At 38.6% G+C, this 12497-nt stretch overlaps 1 protein-coding gene across 8 annotated transcripts in view; it reads right to left on the reverse strand.

Annotated features, from left to right (window-relative positions):
* The window catches only part of sgms2a (sphingomyelin synthase 2a), a 246777-nt gene that overhangs the window by 102773 nt on the left and 131507 nt on the right, over nt 1–12497 (reverse strand). For all 8 annotated transcript variants that reach the window (XM_061880316.1, XM_061880313.1, XM_061880314.1 and 5 more), the window contains one exon: nt 2629–2806. The gene's annotated coding sequence lies outside the window, so the exon portion shown is untranslated. The remainder of the gene's footprint in view (nt 1–2628; nt 2807–12497) is intronic.

Consider the following 12497-nt stretch of genomic DNA (forward strand, 5'->3'; position numbering starts at 1 on the left):
GATTGTGAATGATAGGCAAAAAAATTCAACTCAAGTGCAGTTGGAATTCAATTAGGAACGTGAAACTACCGTATTTTTCCGATTATAAGTCAGTTTTTTTCATAGTTTGGCCGGGGGTGAGACTTATACTCTAGAGCGACTTATGTGTGAAATTATTAACACATTACCGTAAAATATCAAATAACAACCGAAACCATCCTGTCCGGATTCAGAAAGGCTGCAATAATTGGAACTGCAAATGACGGTGACTCTGACGTAAGCGACGTACCGATAGAACAGGAAGCGGCGCATTGTCTACCTTTGGAGTTGGCAGAGTTGTTTGGAAGAGACACTGAGGAAGAAGATTTCATTGGATTTATCGATTAAGAGAGACAGATTGTTTGGTAAACGTATAGAGTGTTCAATATGTTATAGGGTTTTTGAATGACTCTTATGTTAGGTTAACATAACAGGCACCTTCTCAGTTGGTTATTTATGCCTCATATAATGTACACTTAAAATTAAAGTACCAATGATTGTCATCACACACACTGGGTGTGGAGCAATTTGTCCTCTGCATTTGACCCATCCCCTTGATAATAATAATAACGGATTAGATTTATATCGCGCTTTTCTATTGTTATATACTCAAAGCGCTCACAGAGAAGTGGGAATCCATCATTCATTCACACCTGGTGGTGGTAAGCTACATCTGTAGCCACAGCTGCCCTGGGATAGACTGACGGAAGCGTGGCTGCCAGTTTGCACCTACCGCCCCTCCGACCACCACCAATCATTCATTCATCATTCATTCACCAGTGTGAGCGGCACCGGGGGCAAAGGGTGAAGTGTCCTGCCAAGGACACAACAGCAGCGATTTGGATGTCAATAGGTGGGAAGTGAACCTGCAACCCTTAGGTTTCTAGCACGGCCGCTCTACCCACTACGCCATGCCGCTCCTTGGGAAGTGAGGGGAGCAGTGGGCAGCAACGGTGCTGCGCCCGGGAATCATTTATGGTGATTTAACCCCCAATTCCAAGCCTTGATGCTGAGTGCCAAGCAGGGAGGTAATGGGTCCCATTTTATTTATAGTCTTTGGTATGACTCGGCCAGGATTTGAACTCCCAATCTACCGATCTCAGGGCGGACACTCTAACCACTAGGCCACTGAGTAGGCCTGTTCAGCCTATTCACTATTCTATATTTACTTTAAATTGCATTTCAAATGTCTATTCTTGGTGTTGGATTTTATTAAATATATTTCCCTCCAAAATACGACTTATACTCTAGTGCGGCTTACATATTTTTTTCCTTCTTTATTATGCATTTTTGGCCGGTGCGACTTATAATTCGAAAAAGTGTGAATCTTTGGGCACCACACAACTCGATTACATTTTTGGGGGTAACGATTTGATTGGGAATCAAGTCTCAATTCAAAATGAATACTTTTTAATAACATCGGGTTGCTTGTTCTATGATTAACTACATTTCTCAGTAAAAAAAATAAACAGCTGTAAAACATTTCTGAATTACTTAAAAGAAAACATTAATTTACTGTGGGCAGAGGACGCGTGAGCAGTACGCAATTGCTCAGGCGCGCACCTCTCCCGTCCAAAGGCAAAACCTAGTAACTCACTTCGAGCTGATTTTGAGAAAACCAATCTATCTTGATGCTGTCTTACAAAGATTGACAAAGTCATCAAACGTATAGATGTTTTCTTGAGCTTTCATTTTCTTGCCGATTGAGCTGCTCTCATGAACGTGTGCCCTTTCTCCAGATATTTTATCACAATCTCGGGTGGGCCCCATTCTGCGTTTGCACATTGTTCAAGAGCCGTGTACAGCGTCCAGTTTTTATTTGGACCTCCACAGTTATCTGCCCAAAAGAGTATGCAAGGGGAAGAATCAAGAACAATACATTTAATGAAGGTGCTTGCAACGTCCTGGGCCAATCTTCCAAATATCCCCTCGTGCCTTAATATCACAAAATCAGGTGGACCGTCGGCCCCCATGCCTGAAAATGTCTCATTAAAGACAATAAGGCGACTGACAAAGAAGCTCCGATTGGTCCCTTGAGATACTAGGTTTTTCTGTTGTATCTACGCGGTTATGTGGTAGTTGCTAGGTCCTGCCATGCGCGTAACAGCTTACTTACGGAAAAAATTACAATATCGCATACACTAATGTAAAGCATATCACCTAAGAACTCCAAAATTACTATCAGCTCAGTTTTGACCAAAATTGAGTTACTGGGTTTTGCCTTTGGACGGGAGACCTTGGAGGGAGTGTAGAACTCCACATCCGATGATTGATGGATGGGAGTGTTTACAAGCAAGAGTTAACTGATGTACAATCTCATAATGTAGATATGTGAATTTTGTTAAAGTCACCATTTACCAGTGACCAGGCACTATAGTGTCACCTGGGGCTTTTATTACATAAACACTGCAAAGCTGGACATCAAAGCGAGCTAGAATAACTGCAATCAAGGCTCCAGATACTTTTGTTGCTCCAGGAATGTTTTGTTCTTGTTCCAGTAGCTAATTTCTCGCTAGAGTGTTCTGGTTTCTCAACCCCCGACGCAGACTTTGGTGAGGCTGCGTTATCATTTATTGATCACTAATCTAAGAGGCTTGCCCAGTGACCTACCTGGATGTTATCGATCGCCCTGGTCGAGATGTGAAGCTAACCCCAAGCTAGATGGATGACTCCTGCAGACACCAGGAACGACATCTGACGTATCCGTCTGGAAGAGCCCAGTATTGGGAAAAGCTATGATCCTGTGCAGAACCCTGGAGCTCCCAAGTCTCTGGAAGAGGACCTGAGCCTGAAAGAAAGGATACAGCCTTTTAGCCATGTGTACACAAATCTGAGATGCACGATTCAAAATAAGCAATATAATCTGCCAACAGAAGCAGCAACAGCATTTTGGTAAATTTCTTGAAAATGTACATTATATATATATATATATATATATATATATATATATATATATATATATATATATATATATATATATATATATATATATATATATATATATATATATATATGACGAGTTGAGTTCATACCAAAACGTTCTATTTTGGTTTCATCTGACCACATGACATTCTCCCAATCCTCTGCTGTATCATCCATGTATCCATTTTGGTATAAACTCAACTGGTCGTGTTTGGAGGAAGAAAAATACTGAGTTACATCCCAAGAACACCATACCTACTGTGAAGCATGGGGGTGGAAACATCATGCTTTAGGGCTGTTTTTCTGCTAAGGGGACAGGACGATTGATCCGTGTTAAGGAAAGAATGAATGGGGCCATGTATCGTGAGATTTGGAGCCAAAACCTCCTTCCATCAGTGAGAGCTTTGAATGGTTGACCAAATACTTATTTTCCACCATTATTTACAAATCAATTCTTTAAAATTCCTACAATGTGAATTCCTGGATTTTTTTCCACATTCTGTCTCTCACAGTTGAAGTGTACCTATGATGAAAATGACAGACCTCTGTCATCATTTGAAGTGGGAGAACTTGCACAATCGCTGGCTGACTAAATACTTTTTTGCCCCACTGTATACACACATACATACATACATACATACATACATACACATATATATATATATATATATATATATATAACTTCACACATACATATATATATATGACATATATATATATATATATATATATATAAGTTCTCCCACTTAAAATGATGACAAAAAATACTTTTTTGAAATAAATAAATAAAGTGGATCATTTTATAAAAGTTTAGCATTGCAATATTAGTTTATTATTATTAATGAACAAAGCAGACCCCAATTATAAAAGTTTAACATTGCAATATTATCAATCCATCCATCCATTTTCTACTACTTATTCCTCTTGGGGGTGTCAGGGGTGCTGAAGCCTATCGCAGCTGCACTCTGGCGGAAGGCGGCGTACACCCTGGACAAGTCGCCCTCATCGCAGGGCCAACACAGATAGACAGACAACATTCACACTCACATTCACACACTAGGGACCATTTAGTGTTGCCAATCAACCTATCCCCAGGTGCATGTCTTTGGAGGTGGGAGGAAGCCAAAGTACACAGAGGGAACTCACACAGTCGCGGGGAGAACATGGAAATCAATCAATCAATCAATGTTTATTTATATAGCCCTAAATCACGAATGTCTCAAAAGGATTGTACAAACCATTACGACTACAACATCCTCGGTAGGCCCACATAAGGGCAAGGAAAACTCACACCCAGTGGGACGCCAGTGACAATGATAACTATGAGAACCTTGGAGAGGACCTCATATGTGGGCAACCTCCCCCCTCTAGGGGACCGAAAGCAATGGATGTCGAGCGGGTCTAACATGATACTGTGAAAGTTCAATCCATAGTGGCTCCAACACAGCCGCGAGAGTTCCTTACAGACAGACCATGAGCCTGGGGATCGAACTCAGGACCTTCTTAATGTAAGGCACACACACCAACACTTTGTTCCACCGTGCTGCCCAAAAAAACATTGCAATATAATTTTAGTTTTTTGAAAAACATAACTGTATTGTAAAAGTTAAACATTGCCCAATGATTAATATCACTATTGATGAAGATACGGGATTCCATTTTAAAAGTTTAACATCGCAATATTAAAATATTATTATTAATGAAGAAAGCAGATTTCATTATTAAAGTTTAATGTTGCTATAATAGATTATTATTAACTATGAAAAAAGCAGATCCTATTATTAAATTTAAACATTGCAATATTAGACTATCATAATTATTGAAGAACGCGGATTTTATTACACAAGTGTAATACTGCAATATTAGATTAATATTAATAATGACTAAAGCGAATCCTGTTATAAAATTCAAACATTGCAATATTGAATTATTATAGAACTTAAATATTGCGTATTCATTATTATGGTTAATGAAGAAAACTGGCCTCAATGATAAGTTTAACAATGCAATATTATTCATCCATCCATTTTTCACCTCATCGCAGGGCCCATTGCAATATTAGATTATTATTATTTATGACAAAAACTAACCCCTCCTCCCCCCAAAAGACAGAGGCAAGTTGCCATGCTGGCATTATGACAACATCTGTAGTGAATGAATACAAGAAGAGGCCTTCTCTAAATGTGAAACACAGGCGTAGTGGAATAAATAAACTGCAAGATTCAAGTTCAAGACGGCGTCGCCTTGACCCCAGGATGGAAGTGGGGAGGGTGGGAGAAGGCCCAGTAAGGTCTAGGTGACAGTTCAGTCCAGAGGGAGGCCAACATGATGCTGCACATGAATGCAACACAATATGGAATTCCACTCACAAAAGGTGAGATTCCACATCCTATGGATTTAATGCCATCTCGCGGTTTCATTTGAATGTTCTGTAAATGACCACACACACATGTGCTGCGGCATCAAAGACATCAAAGACATCGCACCTGCAGCCGGCAACACGAATGGGGATACATTTAGGATTGGGTGACATCACCATCAGGGGCAACCTTATACTTGTGGGAGGAAGTGCAAGTGTTGTCGGGGATTACTATTAGTCATGTGGAGCAGGAGAAATGTGTCCTGATTTAGGAGACTCAAGGATCTGAGGGCTCCTCTTAAGTGTGAACAAGTCTTGCTCATAACTCTCCCAAACCTCCCAACAGGATTTCAGATAGTGGATTACACACTTTGTGGGGCAGGATGTGTCTGTTATCCTTTTTATGTCTCTTGTGGAGTATTGTGTGCTGTTAAAGTCAGTCCCTCTAGGACATGGGTGTCAAACTCCGGCCCGCGGGCCAAATTTGACCCACCGTCTAATTTAATTTGGCCCTTGAGGCAATATCAAATTAACATTAGTGCTGGCCCGCCAGTATTATACAGCCGCATTCACCGCTAATACTCATACTTGCCAACCCTCCCGATTTTACCAGGAGACTCCCGAAGTTCAATGCCCCTCTCGAGTATCTCCCATGGAAACCATTCTCCCGAATTTCAACCCGGACAACAATATTGAGGGCGTGCCTTAAAGGCCTTGCCTTAAAGCGTTCTCTACAATCTGTCGTCACGTACGCTTTTACTCCATACAAACAGCGTGCCGGCCTAATCACATAATATATGCGGCTTTTAAACACACACGAGTGAATGAAATGCATACTTGGTCAACAACCATACAGGTCACACTAAGGGTGGCCTTATAAACAACTTTAACACTGTTACAAATATGCGCCACACTGTGGACCCACACCACACAAGAATGACAAACACATCTCGGGAGAACATCCGCACCGTAACACAACATAAACAAAATACCCAGAACCCCTTGCAGCATTAACTCTTCCGGGACGCTACAATACACACCCTACGCTACCACCACTATTAAGATTTTGCACTAAGTTATATAAGTGTTGCTTTTTCCATATTTAAAGCAAATCAGCTAAGCAAACTGAGCAATAGTTAACGTTTTATTCATGCACTTTCTCTTGCTACTTCAAGACTTGAATGCTTGATTCATTCATTATTGTTATTTTATTTTCAAATTTATTTTTAGCCTGTGAAAGAAGTTTATTTTGATATTTACCTGAGAAGGTTGCAAATAGAAAAGAGGCGTTCAATTTTTATTTAAATTTTATTCGATACGCCATTGAAATTTGTTCTATTAGTATTATTATTTGAAACTCAAGTTTGCATGTCACTATAAAGTTATATAAGTCTTGCTTGTTCAATATTCAATGCACAACTTTTTTGGGTCCCTATTAAAAGGTTAATTTGTTCAACCTTGGCCCGCCGCTTTGTTCAGTTTTAAATGTTGGCCCACTCTGTATTTGAGTTTGACACCCCTGCTCTAGGGCATGGGTGTCAAACTCTGGCCCGTGGGCCAAATTTGACCCACCGTGTAATTTAATTTGGCCCTTAAGGCAATATCAAATTAACATTAGCGTCCGCTTTTCCTCTATACAAACAGCATGCCGGCCCAGTCACATAATAATATCTACGGCTTTACACACACAAGTGAATGCAAAGCATATTTGGCCAACAGCCATATAGGTCACACTGATGGTGGCCGTATAAACAATTTAACACTGTTACAAATATGCGCCACACTGTCAAACCACACCAAACAAGAATGACAAACACATTTCGGGAGAACATCCGCACAGTAACACAACATAAACACAACAGAACAAATACCCAGAACCCCTTGCAGCACTAACTCTTCTGGGACGCTACAATATATACCCCCCCACCTCATTGTTATTTTATTTTCAAATGTATTAGCCTGTAGAAAAAGTTAATGTTGATATTTACCTCAGAAGGCTGCAAATAGAAAATAGGCATTACATTTTGCATGGCAGCTCCCTCCATCAGTGTGTGAATGTGTGTGTGAATGGGTAAATGTGGAAGTAGTGTCAAAGCGCTTTGAGTACCTTGAAGGTAGAAAAGCGCTATACAAGTACAACCCATTTATCATTTATTTATTTTTTATTAAAATTTTATTAAATATACCAGATGTTTTTTTGTGAAAGTTGATTTTGCACTATTAATTTATATAAGCGTTGCTTGTTCCATTTTCAGTGTTATAGCAAATAAGTGTAGCAAACTGAGCAATAATTAACGTTTTATTCATGCACTTTCTCTTGCTACTTCAAGGCTTGAATGTTTGATTCATTCATTATTGTTATTTTTTTTTTCAAATTTATTATTAGTCTGTGAAAAAAGTTGATTTTGATATTTACCTCAGAAGGCTGCAGATAGAAAAGAGGCACTCTATTTTTATTTAAATTTTATTTGATATGCCATTAATATTTTTTTATTATTATTATTATTATTTGAAACTCGATCTTGCATGTCACTATAAAGTTATATAAGCCTTGCTTGTTCAATATTCAATGCAAAACTTGTTTGGGTCCCTATTAAAAGGTTAATTTGTTCGACCTTGGCCCGCAGCTTTGTTCAGTTTTACAATTTTGTCCTACTCTGTATTTGAGTTTGACACCCCTGCTCTAGGAACTGATTGTTAAGGCCTCAAATGCCTGATTTCCTGGCAGCTTTTTACAAAAAGTTGCATCAATTGTTGCAACATTAATTTATGTTCCAATACACTTAGCCCCCAAACATTAAGAACTTAGGTGAAATGTTGCAAGCGATCTACAGTATCACAATGATTTTTATTGGTAAATGAGAGACGGTGAGATGTCAACATCTCTGTCATGTAAATGCTGTGTCTTTAATTGCCTAACTTAGAATAAATAAAAGCTTAAAGAAATATGTAAAAACGTGAAATAGAAAGTGAAATGTTATAAACTACTTTACCCAGAAGGCTTACAGTTGTAGACAGGAACCGGAAGTAGGTCTTATCTTGCTCAGAGACAAAATTGATTCGCGGAAATTATGCTGATTGGCCAAAATTGAAGAGGAAGTTGCAGTTATTTGACAAGTTTAATATTTTGAATTTGCGTGAATTGGCGCGATTGCAACATTGCAAAATCCTGGAGGGACTGTAAAGTCCTGCAGAGAGGCCACGAGTGTTTGAGATGTAAGACTCAAATGCTGTAGAATTGACTAAAAGATCAAAACTTGAACTTGGGCTCAAGTTAAACAAATGGATGCTTGGATTTACGCAAAACATTGACAGAATTGACTTGACTTTACGTTTCAAAGCCAGAGACTTAACCTGAACTTACGACACTTTGGACTTAAACTTAAGTTCTCAAAGTATTGTGATTCTATACCTAAAAAAAAGAAAACAGACTCAAATGGAAACAGTATGAATTTGGACTCAAGCGCAAAGACTGGATGAGTTAACCTAGACTTGACCCATCAAACTTAACAGTTGAATTTGAATTGTAATACTTGAGACGTGAAGTTGTAACAGTATCATTTTGGACTTAAGCTAAAAAAAAAAAATTAAAAAAAAAGAAAGACTATGAGTCATACACAAACATGTTTGATTTGATTCGAAAATAAGCATAAATTCTAGAAATTTGACCTGAAACCTGAACCAAGTATACCTAAAACATTTAAGTTCTAAGAGACTAAAACCACAGCTAAAAACTACAGAATACAGTGGAAACAGAGTTGATCTGCACTAAAGCACAACGATCAGAGACCTTGACATAAGACCTAAACTCAAGCTCTAAAATATGAGACTTGGATTAAGTTTACAAACTAGATACTTGGCCTCAGGGAAACTGACTGAATAATTTGACTCCTGCCTTAAGACAAGACTCTGGTTTTAGTTATTTGAGTCTAAGACCCTCACACCTGCTTAGGCATATTTGACACCTAAAGTCTGGTTCCTTCATAGGTGTTCTGTTTAGAACCCAGTAAGTAATTATAAACCATGCAAGATGTCAGGAAAGTTGCAATTATATAGTGTTGTATAATGAAGTGATGGTACACGTAAGCGGGTTAAAGTCCAAATACTGTAGAGTAGTATTATTGAATTTGAATTCTGAGACTGAAGGCTTTAAGATTAAAGACTAGCGAAAGGTGGGAACATTACAAGTTACTAACATATGACTGACTTGTCCAATTTTGGGAGCTTGAGTAATATTCCAAAAGCATCATTATAACGTCACCATAAGCCTTCTAATTTTGGATTTGCTGGAGCTTCACCACAAATGGGCTGCATAGAGCACAGTACTTTAGGCTCTAAAAAGGGCTATTTAAACATCATCTGTACACATATAGAACTTGCATGCCAGTCTATTGCCTTGTGCATACAAACCCCGTTTCCATATGAGTTGGGAAATTGTCTTATATGTAAATATAAACAGAATACAATGATTTGCAAATCCTTTTCAACCCATATTCAATTGAATATGCTACAAAGACAACATATTTGATCTTCAAACTGATAAACATTTTTTTTGTTTGCAAATAATCATTAACTTTAGAATTTGATGCCAGCAACACGTGACAAAGAAGTTGGGGAAAGGTGGCAATAAATACTGATAAAGTTGAAGAGTGCTCATCAAACACTTATTTGGAACATCCCACAGGTGTGCAGGCTAATTGGGAACAGGTGGGTGCCATGATTGGGTATAAAAACAGCTTTCCAAAAAATGCTCAGTCTTTCACAAGAAAGGATGGGGCGAGGTACACCCCTTTGTCCACAACTGCGTGAGCAAATAGTCAAACAGTTTTAGAACAACGTTTGTCAAAGTGCAATTGCAAAAAAATTTAGGGATTCAACATTTACAGTCCATAATATCATCAAAAAGTTCAGAGAATCTGGAGAAATCACTCCAAGTAAGCGGCATGGCCGGAAACCAACATTGAATGACCGTGACCTTCGATCCCTCAGACAGCACTGTATCAAAAACCAACATCAATCTGTAAAGGATATCACCACATGGGCTCAGGAACACTTCATAAAACCACACTCACTAAATACAGTTGGTGGCTACATCTGTAAGTGCAAGTTAAAGCTCTACTAAGCAAAGCGGAAGCTATTTTTTAACAACATCCAGGCCCGAGATCATCTAAGATGGACCGATGCAAAGTGGAAAAGTGTTCTGTGGTCTGACGAGTCCACATTTCAAATTGTTTTTGGAAATATTCGACATCATGTCATTCGGACCAAAGGGGAAGCGAACCAACTCATATGGAAACGGGATTTGTAAAATGTACAACATTGGCATTGCATATCATAGTCATCACATAAATGGATCATTTGTAATGATGTGACCCAAATATTTGAGCTTGTTAACCACAATAAGCACTTGGACAGCCTTAAAAAAATTGAAAATCTATGGAGCCAAAACACTGCCAGTAAGTTTTGGTATTGAAAAACATATTGTCAATATAAAAATAGCTGTATTGGCACTGAGACACGTTTTGGCATTTTAACACGTTGAATCAAAATAATAAATACAAACATTGAAGGAGCCGATATGTTTGGTAGATATTTTTTTGTATCAAATGTTTTTCAATGGCAATTTCTACGCTAGCGATAGGCAATATGACCTAAAATCTATATCGCGATATATATTGCAGCCTCCTGCGATAACAATATATTATTTAGTATATGAATGATGATAGAATCATTTTAAAACAGGTTAAAAAGGCTTCTAATTTGGATGCTGACATATATGGACGTATATATAGAGTTTTGCGCCATTTCCTGTTGTATTCAGTAGCATTCAAGTCCCGCCTCGACACTAATTTATATACTTTTTAGACTAGTTGATCTGCCGCTTTCCTGCTGGCTACCCCCTCTCCTGCCGGGAGAGGATACCAGGTGGCCATACATTTTTTGTGGAGAGATACGAGTCTTGTCGAGGTGCTAGAAATAGATCCCTCTTCCATGGACAGCTGTGGGATGACATAGCTGCTGGCTTCCCGATGGACCGGACTCCGAACTCTCAAATAATCTGTTAATGTAACAATTCAATAATTAAACCCACTCCACATCCATTGCAGCTGATCACCCAGTAATGGGGTTTATGCAGTCCCTTTCCCCCAACTGGGTTCTTTTGAGTTTTCCTTGCCTGGATGTGTGGTTAGGTTAGGGCAGGGGTCAGCAAACTAAAATGTTGAAAGAGCCATATTGGACCAAAAATACAAAAACAAATATGTCTGAAGTCGCAAAAAAATAAAAGCCATATAACATACAGATAGTGTCATGAGATTGAATTAAGAGGACTTAAAGGAAACCTCAAATATACCAACAAATGAGGCATAATGATGCAATATGTACATATAGCTAGCCTAGATAGCATGTTAGCATCGATTAGCTTGCAGTCATGCAGTGACCAAATATGTCTGGTTAGCACTCCACATAAGTCAATAACGTCAACAAAACTCACCTTTGTGCATTCATGCACAACATTAAACGTTTGGTGGAAAAAATGAGACGGAAAAAGAAGTGGCATAAAACACGTCGGAGAAAGTTGTACATGTAAACAAACTACGGTGAGTTCAAGGACCGCCAAAATTAGTAGGACAAAACGGCGCTCGCCAAATACTCGAATTCGTGTAGCATGTTTAATAAAAACAGTGTGCTTTATAACAAAGAGGGAGGTTTGTGTCATGTTTGTCCACCTGCAGAAACCATAATAAAACAAAAATTATTTATATTTTTTCCCCTCATCTTTTCCATTCTTCATATATTTTTGAAAAAGCTCCAGAGAGCCACTACTTTTATCAGTAGATTGCACAATACAGTACATATTCCGTACAATTGACCACTAACTGGTAACACCCGAAAAAGTTTTTCAACTTGTTTAAGTCGGGGTCCACGTTAATCCATTAATGGTAATGGGATGTTATTGTGAGTTTGTGAAAACCTGTAGGACAGGGGTGTCAAACTCAAATACAGAGTGCGCGAAAATACTAAACTGAACAAAGCCGTGGGCCAAAGTTGAACAACTTAACCTTTAAATAGGGACCCACACAAGTTTTGCATTGAAAATTGAACAAGCAGGGCTTATATAACTTTATAGTGTCATGTAAAATCGAGTTTTGTTGGTAGCGGGGGTGTATATTGTAGCGTCCCGGAAGAGTTAGTGCTG

The sequence above is a fragment of the Nerophis ophidion genome, linkage group LG20 (assembly GCF_033978795.1).
Source record: "Nerophis ophidion isolate RoL-2023_Sa linkage group LG20, RoL_Noph_v1.0, whole genome shotgun sequence".
In the NCBI taxonomy this organism is placed as follows: domain Eukaryota; kingdom Metazoa; phylum Chordata; class Actinopteri; order Syngnathiformes; family Syngnathidae; genus Nerophis; species Nerophis ophidion.